We start from the raw sequence: 12,274 nt of genomic DNA on the forward strand, positions 1-12,274 counted from the left end.
GCCGGTGGGCACTGACGGCGCGGGCACTGCGGCCGCACGGGAGCCCTGCTCGGGGTAGGTCCGGGATCGCGGGCCCAGGGCGGCTCCTGCGACGGCCGAGGCTGCAGCGCAACCCCGTGCAGCGGCGGCCGAGGCTGCAGCGCAACCCCGTGCAGCCGCGGCCGAGGCTGCAGCGCAACCCCGTGCAGCCGCGGCCGAGGCTGCAGCGCAACCCCGTGCAGCCGCGGCCGAGGCTGCAGCGCAACCCCGTGCAGCGGGCGCCGGCCGGAGAGAGCTGGGATTGGGGTACGGCCGCGGGACCGCGCAGACCGAGGAGCCGCCCCCGGCCGCAGCCCTGGTCCCTCCCCCGCGGGCCGCCCGGCCCCGGCGTCCCGCCCCGCCCCGCCGCGCTGCCGCGAAGACCCGGCGGCGCCGCGCCGCGCGCACTGGGCATGCTCCGCCTGGTCGCTCGGCTCAGCTCAGCTTCGGGAGGCTGGGCTCCGGGAGGCTCCGCTCGCCCGCAGCCCGCAGCCCGCACCGCCGCCGGCGCGAGGACAGAGGCGGCCGCCGGGAGGCTGCGGGCGTCGGTGCGGCGCGGCTCCCGGGCTGGCCATGGCGAGGAGCGCGCGGCGGCCGCCGGGGTGGCGAGGCGGCGTCAGGTTAGCCAGGTTAGTGGGGCGCCGGCGGGCGGGGGAGCGGGCGGCGGGGAGCCCCGCACCGCGTGGTGGCCGAGTCGCTGCCGCAGCCGCCGGGGCCGCGCAACTTTGCGGCGCTCGGGCTGCAGGAGCCCGCGGCCGGGGCTGCGCGCCGGGAGGCGCCCGAATCTCCGCGTCGGGCTCCTGGGTCGCAGGATGCTGCGGGATGCGGGAGCGGTGGGTCGGGGACACGGCGTCCCAGGCTCGTGCCATAGCCTTCCCACAGCGAGGAGCGTGATGTGTCCACCGCGCGCTGCCGGAAGGCCCCCGGTCTCCGGGGAAAAGGGACGCCAAGCCGCTGCGGGGCCTTCGACTCCAGATCTCCCGATTCACCGGGCCTCAGTGTCCCCGGTACGAGGGGAGGGGATGATGCACTGTCCCGGGCCCCGCAGGCCCTGAGTGCGGAAGGCGAGTTCGGGCGCCGCAGGGGTGCGGGGAGCTGTGGGCACCGCCGACCGCCGCTTCCACTGGAGCTCTCGGGAGTTTGTCGCATTTGACTCCACAGCAAGTTGACATCGAATTGCTTCATGGCGCGGAGTGGGGAAACGTGTTTCATTGGCTTAAAAAACAGTAATTGCAGAGCCAGTTTATTTTAAGCTCGACCGTTAGCCGGCCTTCCCCTCCAAAAAACTTGAGCTTGCAAGTTGCAAGATGTAGAAAGCAAGCTAGCAAAGAAGAAAAAAAAAAAAATGTTTGCAGGTCCGTTATCTGCTCACACTGTAGAAAATAATCTGTTGTGGTTAAATGGTTATTGTTTTTAAATATACTTGTTACAGAAAAGTTGGATTACTGTAGCCATCTTTACTGTGCGTTATTTTGGCTTTATGTTAAAAACTTGGAAACGTAGAGTCGCAGAAGCGCAGTGGGTTTTTTGTTTGTTTGTTTTTGGTAGTTTTCTCACTTTTGTTTCTAAAGGAAACATTTTTTTTCTCAGTTGTTACTATGCTGAACATAGTGAAATTGTTCAGGATGAAATGCAAGATGGAAGAAAATTTATTTTCAGAAGGGAGTAAGTTAGAACAGTGTGGTTCTATTGGGTGTTTTATGGAAAATGAAATTTGTAGATCCCACTACCGTTTCTGTTGGTTCTGAAAACATTTAGTACCATTACCACCCTTAGGATTGCTGGATTTTGGGAACAAGGCAAACAATCCTTATTCTAGTGGGAACTAGGTCTACCTCTAATTGAAGCTCTAATTCTCAAGCTGGTTTCCAAAAGTACCACTTAGTGGGCTCAGTTGTTTTATTTATTAACTTCTTACAAAATGTCTGGTTTGAGTACTTCATAGACCTTAATAGATTTTCAAGGTGTATTTGCTTTTCATTGAATTGTGACCAGCTTTTAATGTTTGTGCTTGTGTAAGAAGTCTCCAGCTGTCATTCCAGAAGCTCCAGACAGTTTCTCCAAGTGGGCTCTGTGCTATGCCTGTAGGTGACTGAGACTTAATAACAGGAGTGAAGTGTCCAGACAACAAGAGCTGCAACACAATGACTCTTTTTGCAAGTTAGACCCCTGTAGTTGTCCATTTTGGCCAAAGAGTTTGGTTGGTGGTGTTCATTGCTCCTAAACATTTTTCTTAATATAATTATAGAAAATTTTAGAAGTTTTAAAAAAAACCAACACAAATGTTGAGAAATTGTGTTTCTCTTTTCTATAAAAATGCATCCAGTTCAAAATCTGCCATGTGTACTGCTTATATGTAAAGCTTATATGTACAGCAGGGCCTGTGTTCTCAGGAGGAGGAGTTAGGACCATCTTCCCTCACCCTTGGCTTTTTCCTGGCCTGGAGGAAGCAGCTAGGCCTGAGTTTCCCCTTTGTGAATGTGAAGTTTAATACAGATGCTTAGGCCCCCTTCTGGATCTGAAAATCCTACCTATTTTATCAGTGTTAGGAAGACAATGAAATTTAACAAAAGGCATGTTTAAACACCACTCTTGGCTTTAAAAACTCCGTATTCTGCTAACCTAAAACTAACAAAACCAACAGGAGTTAGGTTGAAGAGGGATTTTATTACTGCTAATGAAGAAAAAATCGCAGAGTAGACTCTGTATTCACATTCGGAAATAGGTGATAATTTCTTCTCTTTTGTACCTAACTGTTGAGTTCTTGCAGCTCAACTACTGGGCACATAGATTTTACTTTTAATTCCATGTCTTTAGGTTTCTGTAGTGCATAGTGCTGTTAATCACATTGGATATCCGAGGCAAACTATTGCCTTTAAAAGTAGAGTTTCAAAAAAAAGAAAAAAGTAGAGCTTCCTCCATTCTCAAGACAGAAATTTATTCAACTCCTTGTTTGCTTTGCAATGTAAATACTTGAGGCCCTTTGCTTAATTTGAACTTTTTTTTTAAACCTCAACCCATGGTTTTGTCCCACTACTTTTTAAAAAAATTTATTTATTTATTTATTTTATTTAGTGGCTGCATTGGGTCTTCATTGCAGTGTGCAGGCAGAGAGCGGGTGCTGTTCTTCATTGCAGCGCGCAGGCTTCCTATTGAGGTGGCTTCTCTTGTGGAGCACAAGTGAGCAGCCTTCAGTAGTTGCAGCATGTGGGCTCAGTAGTTGTGGCTTGTGGGCTCTAGAGCGCAGACTCAGTAGTTGTGGCTCACGGGCTTCATTACTCCACGGCATGTGGGATCTTCCCATACCAGGGCTCAAACCCGTGTCCCCTGCATTGGCAGGCAGATTCTTAAAACCACTGCACCACTAGGGAAGCCCTTAATTTGAACTTTTGCTTAAACTTTGCTTAATGTGAATTTTTTGTCCTATGAAAGAACTTCTAGATACTGAAATACCAAATAAATATTGTGGCAAAATTGCTTTTAACCCCCAGCAAAGTGCAGTCAGATATGTTAGATGAGAATCATTTTCTTGGAATTCAGAAATAGTGCAGATAGGTCATTTCGCTAATTCAGCATGTAACCAAGCATTTGGGGTATGGCTCGCCCTTTTCTAGCCAAGCCCGGGACACTTGACAACACTTTGTGATCTATGGCAAATTACATTGAAGTCAGAAACAGCCTTAGATGCAAATGGTTGATTTTAAGTTGGCTGGAAAACCTCTCTGGAATGGTTAGAGGATTAAGGGGCTTGGTTGATTCTGTGATAAGAACCAGTTAAGAGCTGTCCGAACTGGTTTCTCAGTTATACTCAGCACAGAAGTCCTGTGTGTTTATCGGCTTCTGCCTCTGCCTCTGCCTGAGGCCTTTACTCATTAAAAAATCACATTCATTTTTCTTCCCTACAATCTTATAGTCAGGTCCCTAAGGCTGCAAAAATGAGTAAGACACAGTGATTCACAATCAAGTCAGAGAGACAGGCTTGAGCACAAATAAACTCTAGTACAAAGTCAGTGCTGCCGGAGGGGTGTCTTGGGTTGGATGGGGAGGGGCCTCATGAAAATAGTGACATTTCTGTAGGATCTTAAAGAAAGCCGAAGAAATTAGATAGGAGTCTTCTAGCAGGCAAGTCCAGGCAGACAGACCACCATGATGGTAGTTAGGGTAATGTCCCCCCACCCCAAGAGGTCCACTTCGGGACTGCACAGACGGGATTAGGTGGAGGCTCTGGAGATGGAGAGGTTCCTGTGGATTATCCAGTGGGCCTCTGTAATCGCAGGAGTCCCTACAAGTGGAAGAGGAAAGCAGAAGTCAGTGTCAGATGCATGTGAGGAAGACTCACTGGCCATTGCTGGCCTTAAAGATGGAAGGGGCCAAGGAACGGGGGCAGCCTTTGGAAGCTGGTAAAGGCGAGGATGCAGATGTCCCCCTAGAGCTTCCAGAAGGAACACAGCCCTGCCACTCCTTGATTAGCCCATCCCGACCCATGTGGAACTTTTCACCCTCAGAACTGAAAGATATTAAATGTGTGTTTTAAGTCGCTAAATTTGTGACTTCGTGCCTTAAGAAGGAGCCATAGAAAGGTCATCCAGCCATATACAAAGAAAGATTTGGCAGTGATGGAATCAGGGCCAGGGCAAAGGAGTTTGGATTTCATCCTATTATTGATAAAGGATAGGAAGCCAACTGAGGGTTTTTAAACAGGAGCATGTGATGAGCACGCTGCCAGTTTTATCTTCCTGAAAAAGCAATATACAGCTAAACCCCAGGTTTCACAGGGCAGTTTGACAGTGGGCGTGTAACTAGAGGTGGTCAGAGGCAGATGAGAATCTGGAACCAGTGTGTCATATAATTCATTTCTCTCCATTGATATGAAATGCTGTTAGTATGCATGTTAGTAGGATTAAGAGCTTAAGAAAACTGTGTTCACATTTGGTAGTATATAGCCCCATGTAGAAAGTAAAGCAGGAGGGGGAAGTCACATTTTGACTACTTTGTTTCTGTTCATTGTGCTCTTAACAGGCAGCTGCTCTGCTGAATACACACCATGCAGACCAGAGGTGGGCAGGGACCTGGGAAAATCAGATTTAACATAGTTGAGAACAATGCCATGTCACCTGGGCCAACTGTGACCAGTTGGTAGGAGCTGCTTGCGGTGCCATGTCGTGTCGTGGGCTTGTACATGCTCAGCTGGGAAATTCCCACAAACCATCAGCAGTGTTTGCTGTGGGCTCCACATTTACTGGGACGTGGTCAACAGCTACACTACCAGATGCCCTAACTCACGGCTTTAAATATAAGAAATTCAGTCATTCTCTCCAAACCTATTTATTCAGTCTCTTTTATGTACAAGGGCTTAATAGCCTATAAAAATGTATAGTCTGGGTGAATTGACATCTCTGTATGTCTAGAAAACCTAACCTGAAGAAATCTTCTACTTTAGTGTTACAGGAGTGGCCCCAAGTTGAAACCGAACTACATGTAGAAAAATTAGTAAGAGAGAACAGATTTTTCAGACAATATGGTGAAGGAAGCCCTGCACTGGCAAAACCTAATCCTGGGAACAACAGTAAAGACTTGATTAAGACTTATCTTAGTGAAAACAAAACTGTAAATCTATATTGTATGGCTTCCATTTGCGTAACTTTTTAAGAATTTTACCCTTATTTTATAATGATGGAGTAATTATTGTTTTTCAGTGTATAGGACAAGCTCAGTGTAAACCGTTCTGTCTGTCTTGAATCTCCTCTCCCTTGGCCTCTGGGATAAGAGCCCCTCATTCTCTGAGGGTTTGTCCTTCCTGGGTTCTAGCCTTAGTTCTCTCATCATGTGGCCCACTGTGTTCCTTCAGGGAGATTTATTTTTTCCTCATGACTGCATCCGTCACCCACACACCAATGTCCGCAAATCTGTACCTTCAGATAAGGCTCTCTCATCCACTGATTCATTCAGCAAATATTGATAACCTGAGAGCTTATCACCTAGTGGAGAGATGGGCACAAAGACGATTACAGTGAAAATGTGAAGTTCTGGGTGAAGGTTGGTGAGAAAAGGAGTGTCTGGAGCTACCTGGGGAGTCCTGGTTGGCTTTGAACCAAGACTTGAGGAGGGGTTTGCCAGATGGGTGAGAATATGGAAGGAAGCAGGGCTGGAGCACAGAGGTACAGAGAGAGCTCCAGAGATCAGGTTACAGAGGTGGGCAGAAGTCAGCCATGAAGGATCATGTGTGTCCTGCCATGGACTTCAGGTTTACACTGCTGGCAAGATGAGCACCTGGAATATGTCTGAATCCGATCTCTCAGAGTCAGCTGACTTTGGCAGGCGCACGGTGTGTGGACTGCAGGCAGGTAGGACTAGAGGCAGGTCAGCCAGGATGGGTGGGGTCCATCCAAGTGAGGTTAGTCAGAGGGGATGAGCGCTTAGACCAGGGACAGACCTGGACGTGGCAGCCATGTGGGCAGGGAGGGAAAGCAGGCATCGTAACTCCCACGTACTTGGAGCATCTGGCAGGTGTGTGACAGCACCTTCTCGAGGGATTGCGGGCAGAGGCTGACTCCACCGCATGTGCTTAACCCAGGGGACCTGAAGCGGGAGGAGCAGGAAAGCCGATTCGGAGGACTGTAGTTGGAACTGCATTGTCGCAGGGCATAGACTTTGTAAGACAGGCATGGGAAAAAGAAAGAAGGGATTAATTCACTGGTAGTCATCCAGCTTCTGGACAGAAGTCTTTGGGACTTGCCAATGAGACTAAAAGGAAATCAGTGTGGGTGGACTTCCTTATTCTGGATTTAGAAGGTAATGCTTCTAGAAGCTGGGCTGAAGTTGACTCTGTCATCAGTGGGAAAGAAGTTTGCTGAGCAGAGATTTAAATACCATCCCAACCCTTTCCTTCCATTGATGATTTGAGTTGGTTAATGGTTCCAGGAGGAGTGTAAGGGAAGAGTTTGCTCCTTAAAAAAAATAAATCAGTGGATTGGAGGGAGTAGTTACCCTTTGACAGGGCTGGAGGTGGCAGTCTGGGGTTCGTTAAAGCAGTAGGTCTCCTAAACAAGACGGGATGTGTCTGTTCCCACACCTGTACCTCTCTGTACTTTCTTGAATCTGCCGAGAGCTCTGTGATATATGTGGCAGTGGGGACCAGCCCAAATTGGCTGGCTAACCTCTTTCTCCCCTGTAAAGGGGTAGGTAGGTGTACAGCCACTGTGCTTTCTTAAAGGTGCAGAGCCCACTTTCTCTGGTCCCAGGCAGAAGGTATTGGAATGCATTAGGGTTTGGCTCCAGGCTTCACCCAGGTCTTCCTTCTGGGTCTTCACACCTGAGGATGGCAGTGGGATGACTTAAATGTCAGTCAACCATGGAGCCTGCTTGCTTCTTAGATGCTACTGTTAGTTTCATTTTGTAGATTTCTGCTTTGCTGCTAAAGCCAGGGCTGGGCTGCACTGCCCCGTTACTGGACGTGTTGGAGAGAAGGTTTTTGTCCTTCAGGGTTTGGACAGCCCCAGATGACTTGGTCTCTGTGTGAGTCTAGCTCTTGTTAGACTTCCCAAAGGTAACCTGGCTTTCTCCATTTTAAAACACTTTTGAGGAACTTGAAAGTAATTCTCAGAAAGCATCTGAGTATTACCAGCCTTTTGCTTTACTGGGGGCTGGGCGTTTCTCCCTGTACGTCTGACCCCGGGACCTGTGGTGGACTTGATTCCCTCCTGCTTTCGTAGGGTGTCCATCGCTTCCTCCGGGTTTTGGCCGTCTCCTCTTCTTTTACTAGGGTTATGGATCTCTGTCTCAAAGCCCTCTTTATCATTGCTCCTAAGAAGCCCCGGAGGCCCTCTTATTAAATAGAGCTTCTGGAGGAGTGCCCTGATATGCCGACATTCTCGGGATGAGCACGCACAGCAGATCCACTGCATGAGTCCTGCTAAAATATACTGTAACAAAGGTGTTTGTTTTTAATTGGTAGGCTGTGCTTATTTCCACCCCTACTTGATAAACTAAGCCGTTAACTCCTGTGAGGAAAACCATCCTGTCTCATTAACTTACCCTTCAAGACTTGGCCAGTCCCAGTGAACATTCTGTGATCTTTCCAGCTGGCCTTCCTCTGAATTTCTGCAGGTTTTACCCAGTTGAGTGCTTAATTATGTGTTGCTTTGTGTACAGGTATCACCAAGATTATAAGCACCTTTAGGATAAAGACTTGGTCTTAAAAATTTTTTAAGCCCCACAGCAGTTGGAACTAAACTGATAATAGTAGCCTCTTAAATACTTGGAGTTCCACTTAACTGAGATGGCTGAGTCTTGATTGTTTTTATCATTCAGATGAATCTGACGGGCCCAGCTGAGAAATCGTTCAGAACACCCGTAGAGTGTGCTCAGCCTAGTGGGGCCTTCCCCTGTCAGAGCTGAGGGAAAAGCAAAACTTCCTTAAGAAATTCTGCATGGAAACCACCGAATCCACATTTTCAACTTTCTTTTTTTTTTTTTAATGTATTTCCTTTTTTTCTTTAATCTATTTTTTAAATTTTATTTTGTTTATTTATTTATTTATTTATTGGCTGCATTAGGTCTTCATTGCTGCACCTGGAATTTCTGTAGTTGCAGCGAGTGGTGGCTACTCTACATTGTGGTGCGTGGGCTCCTTATTGTGGTGGCTTCTCTTGTTGAGGAGCATGGGCTCTAGGCACATGGGCTTCAGTAGTTGTGGCACACGGGCTCAATATTTGTGGCTCACAGGCTCTAGAACACAGGCTCAATAGTTGGGCTCTAGAGCACAGGTTCAGTAGTTGTGGTGCACAGGCTTAGTTGCTCCATGACATGTGATATCTTCCTGGGGCAGGGCTTGAACCCGTGTCCCCGTGTAGCCTGCATTGGCAGGTGGATTCTTAACCACTGCACCACCTAGGATGTCCCCATTTTCAACTTTCTTCTGGTGGTTTTTGTGAAGGTCATTTTCCATAGTGTCACATTGAAACGCACTTAATTTTGAGGGAAGATTGACCTTAGGATATATGCATTAAACTCAGCTAGAAGAATATTCCGGTCCAACCATATTTTGAAAAGTATCACTCTATGTTCAAAATTTTAAAATAATAATAAATTTTAAAATAATACATAATCACAATATTTTTAAGTTATTTAAAAATAACAGTTATGACGGTTTGGGTGTTAGTGGCATTTAGCCAGTTTCCCCTGTCTGTGGTGTCCACTCCCAGGTCACTGTGGGCAGGCAGCAGGAGCCCTGGGGTGATGCAGTCCTGGAAGGGCGTCCACACACAGGTTGGCGACTTGGCCTCTGCCTCTTTCGCTGTCAGTGTAGACAGATATATACAGTCCTTCCCCACGGGTCATGGGGAGGCTCAGATGGGTAACATCCGTGGGTGTGTCTTATAAACCATAAATGCTTAGGTGACTATAAGGGATGTTTTCATGCTGTTAACAAGAATTAAATCAAGTAGAGTTTGAATTACAGGACCTCTTCTGATCTGTTTTTCCTAAGATCTGGTTCTTGGGGAGAGTCTGTTAAGAACACGTTGGTCATACAATTCCACTTAGTGATAAATGGGCTGGTAAAGGAGGAAGAAAGAAAAGCTTTGTAACTACTCTCTGCAGTTACTGAGCATATTTTCTCAAATAGATGAGATTTTATTCTGATGAAAGAAGCCCTGGGTGATCCAGTTCCTCTGTGGTGACTCCGAATGGCCTTAATCAGACACCAGGGAGATGAGGAGTAAGGGATGGTTTTGACGCTATGAACTATAAATTCCATTTCAGCAGTCATAGGAATGTCCATTGCAGGCGTAGACCAGAGTCCCGTAAACCTCACTCACCTCGCAGGCCCGAGTCCTCCGATGGCGGATCCTGCAGCCCCCAGCACCCCCACCCCCTTCCAGGGCTGCCTGGGCAGCGCCCTGCCTCTCCTGTAAGGGAAGGATGTGTTCTGAAGACTGAGCTCTAGGGAAGCCTTGGGTTATGTTTTAAAGTTAGATTTGTGGTAAAGAATGGACAGTTACCTAGAATTCTTAAGAAATGGGTGGAATTTGTAGGAAATACAGGGCCAGTGTGTATGCCCAGTGAGTTATCATCTATCTAAAGGAGAGGCCCAGAGGGGTTTAAGCTCACCCAGCAGGTAGCCAGGTGCTTGCCCTGAGCAGGGCGGCGACCCACCATGACCATGAACAGTGTCAGGGACAAGCCCAGCCCCAGGCACACATTCCCGATGGGTAATGCCCTGGAGAAAAAAGAGGGTTGGGGAGAGGGAGGGGGAGCACACCATCTCAGATCACACGAGGGGGAGGGTGCTGACCAGGTGACATTTGAGAGTCAGAATGGGAGCCTGGCCAGCATCCCAGGGGCTTGGTCCAGAGGAAGGAGTGGCGCAGGCGGGTCCCTGCATGCCTGGCACCTTCTGGGATTAGCGGAGCGCATGTGGCTGGTGGGGAGTGAGAGGGGCAGAAAGGTCAGAAATGGAGGCTGCGAGGCAGCCAGCGCCCAGATATTGTAGCCACCACAGGAAGGCCCTCTGGCTTTTACCCTTGATTGAGGAAGCTCGGGAAACATGCATCGTACTAACTTAAGAGTGTTCCTGGTGTGTCGTCCTTGAGGCCTCCCCATGCATGGACCGTCACCAAGCATTCACAAAAATAAGTGACGAATGCCTGGTGCCTCGGACGGCAACAGGTATTTGAGCACCAACCACACCTTTTTATAGTTCACACAGAACTTATAGGGAGTTTGTACAGTCGCAGAATCACGAGGATAACAGTGGTACCCCCAAGTCGCACGAGCAGATGCAAGGCCTCTCCATCATGAATTAGCAAGCGACGTGGAGCCAACAGGGCCCGGGCGGGCACAGCAAGGGCTAACTCCGTGGTGGGCCTTGGTCCGAAGCAGCGGGTGGGCCAGTGGCGTGGCCACGGCGCCAGGGTCCAACCCAGCACCCAGGCTCAGGCATCACATCGAGCTACCCCGGGGGCAGGGGGGGCTGAAGGAGAGACCTCCCCTGCGGCCCAGATGAGGGTCCCTCCCCGCAGCCCCCCAGCCAGCCCATCCCGCCTACACCTAAAGGCGCAGCCAGGGTTGGAGCTAATTCCGCTCTGCATTGAGATGAGACACCTGGAGGGTGTGGTTGGGGGGGTCCAAAGGCTTTAGGAGCTTGTGTCCTGTTGTCCCGGATGGAGGGACTACACGGAAAGGTGCATCCCCAGCAAAGGATGAGTCCCCACGTGCTGAGTGATCCCCAGGCTGCATCCTGGCCATCTGCCAGGTCCCAGGTGGCTGGCCACCAGTACTCTGCCCCGGCTGGTCCCTGCAGGGTGACCTTCGTCTGGACACAGACATCTCCCTTCTCCTCCGCAACCCAGCCACACCCCTGCTTGTTGTGGTCATGTGATGGTGGATTTGGAGGAGAAATAACCAACCATCACTTAGGGATGGCTCCTGTAGGAAAGGGCCCCCCTAGTCCACACAGTGTATCACCCTTGGCCAGTGGGAGGTGGTCCATGTACAGGCAGATGGGGTTGAGAAAGGAATTTTCACTGCCACGGCCTTAAGTGTTTACAGTGTCTTCCAGAATCCACAAGAAAATCTAAACACAATCACTTCAGGCCTGAACATCACATTTAGGAAGTAGGTTAAGAACATTGGTCTCTGATTTACACAGTCTGTGGGGAGTGGGGCTGGGCGCCAGGAGGCAGGGTAGCCCCTCCATCGAAGCAGAGCGCTGGCCTTACACGCAGGCAGCTGGGGGTCAACACGTCCATCAAACATCGCCCCAAGAGGTGGGATCCTCTGGCCACTTTTCCAGGCCAGAGGGCAGTTCTGGCCTACTGATGTGTCCAGACTCCCAGATGCCCACCAGCTCCTGTCTGGCTTCACTCTGGACGGAGGAGCTTATACACGAAATACATCAAGAGCGCCTTGGGAAATGGGCTTGTGGTGAAGTTAAAACAAGAAGAGTTGAAGGCTGGTTGAAGTTGTACTGTAGATTAGCCAGTAAGAGAAATTAATTGCACTAGAATGAAAATTCAAGTCTCCCTATATACACACTGCAAAGAGTAGGGAGGATGTTTTGAAAGGACACAATTTTTTTTTAAGTAGGGGGAGATGCTGAAAAAAACATCTAGAAACAGGCAGAGAAAGATAGAAACAGCTCGAGGTGCTCCTGGACCAGCTCTTTGTTGGATATAGGATCTATCATCATAGTGTCAAAGATGAGAGAAAAATGCCAACACAGCATCCTCACCTTTTATCTGCATCATGATAGGTT

General features: G+C 49.1%; 1 protein-coding gene across 5 annotated transcripts in view; it reads left to right on the plus strand.

The window, feature by feature from the left end:
- Positions 1-6: 6 nt before the first annotated feature.
- The window catches only part of MFAP3L (microfibril associated protein 3 like), a 43,463-nt gene continuing 31,195 nt past the window's right edge, over positions 7-12,274 (plus strand). For 2 of the 5 annotated variants that reach the window (XM_057720269.1, XM_057720265.1), the window contains exon 1: positions 439-647. The gene's annotated coding sequence lies outside the window, so the exon portion shown is untranslated. Of the gene's footprint in view, positions 55-438; positions 648-1,089; positions 1,374-12,274 lie in introns of those variants that run through there. The other 3 variants (XM_057720267.1, XM_057720266.1, XM_057720268.1) reach the window with 3 other exon arrangements.

This window comes from Hippopotamus amphibius, chromosome 2, assembly GCF_030028045.1.
Source record: "Hippopotamus amphibius kiboko isolate mHipAmp2 chromosome 2, mHipAmp2.hap2, whole genome shotgun sequence".
In the NCBI taxonomy this organism is placed as follows: Eukaryota; Metazoa; Chordata; class Mammalia; order Artiodactyla; family Hippopotamidae; genus Hippopotamus; species Hippopotamus amphibius.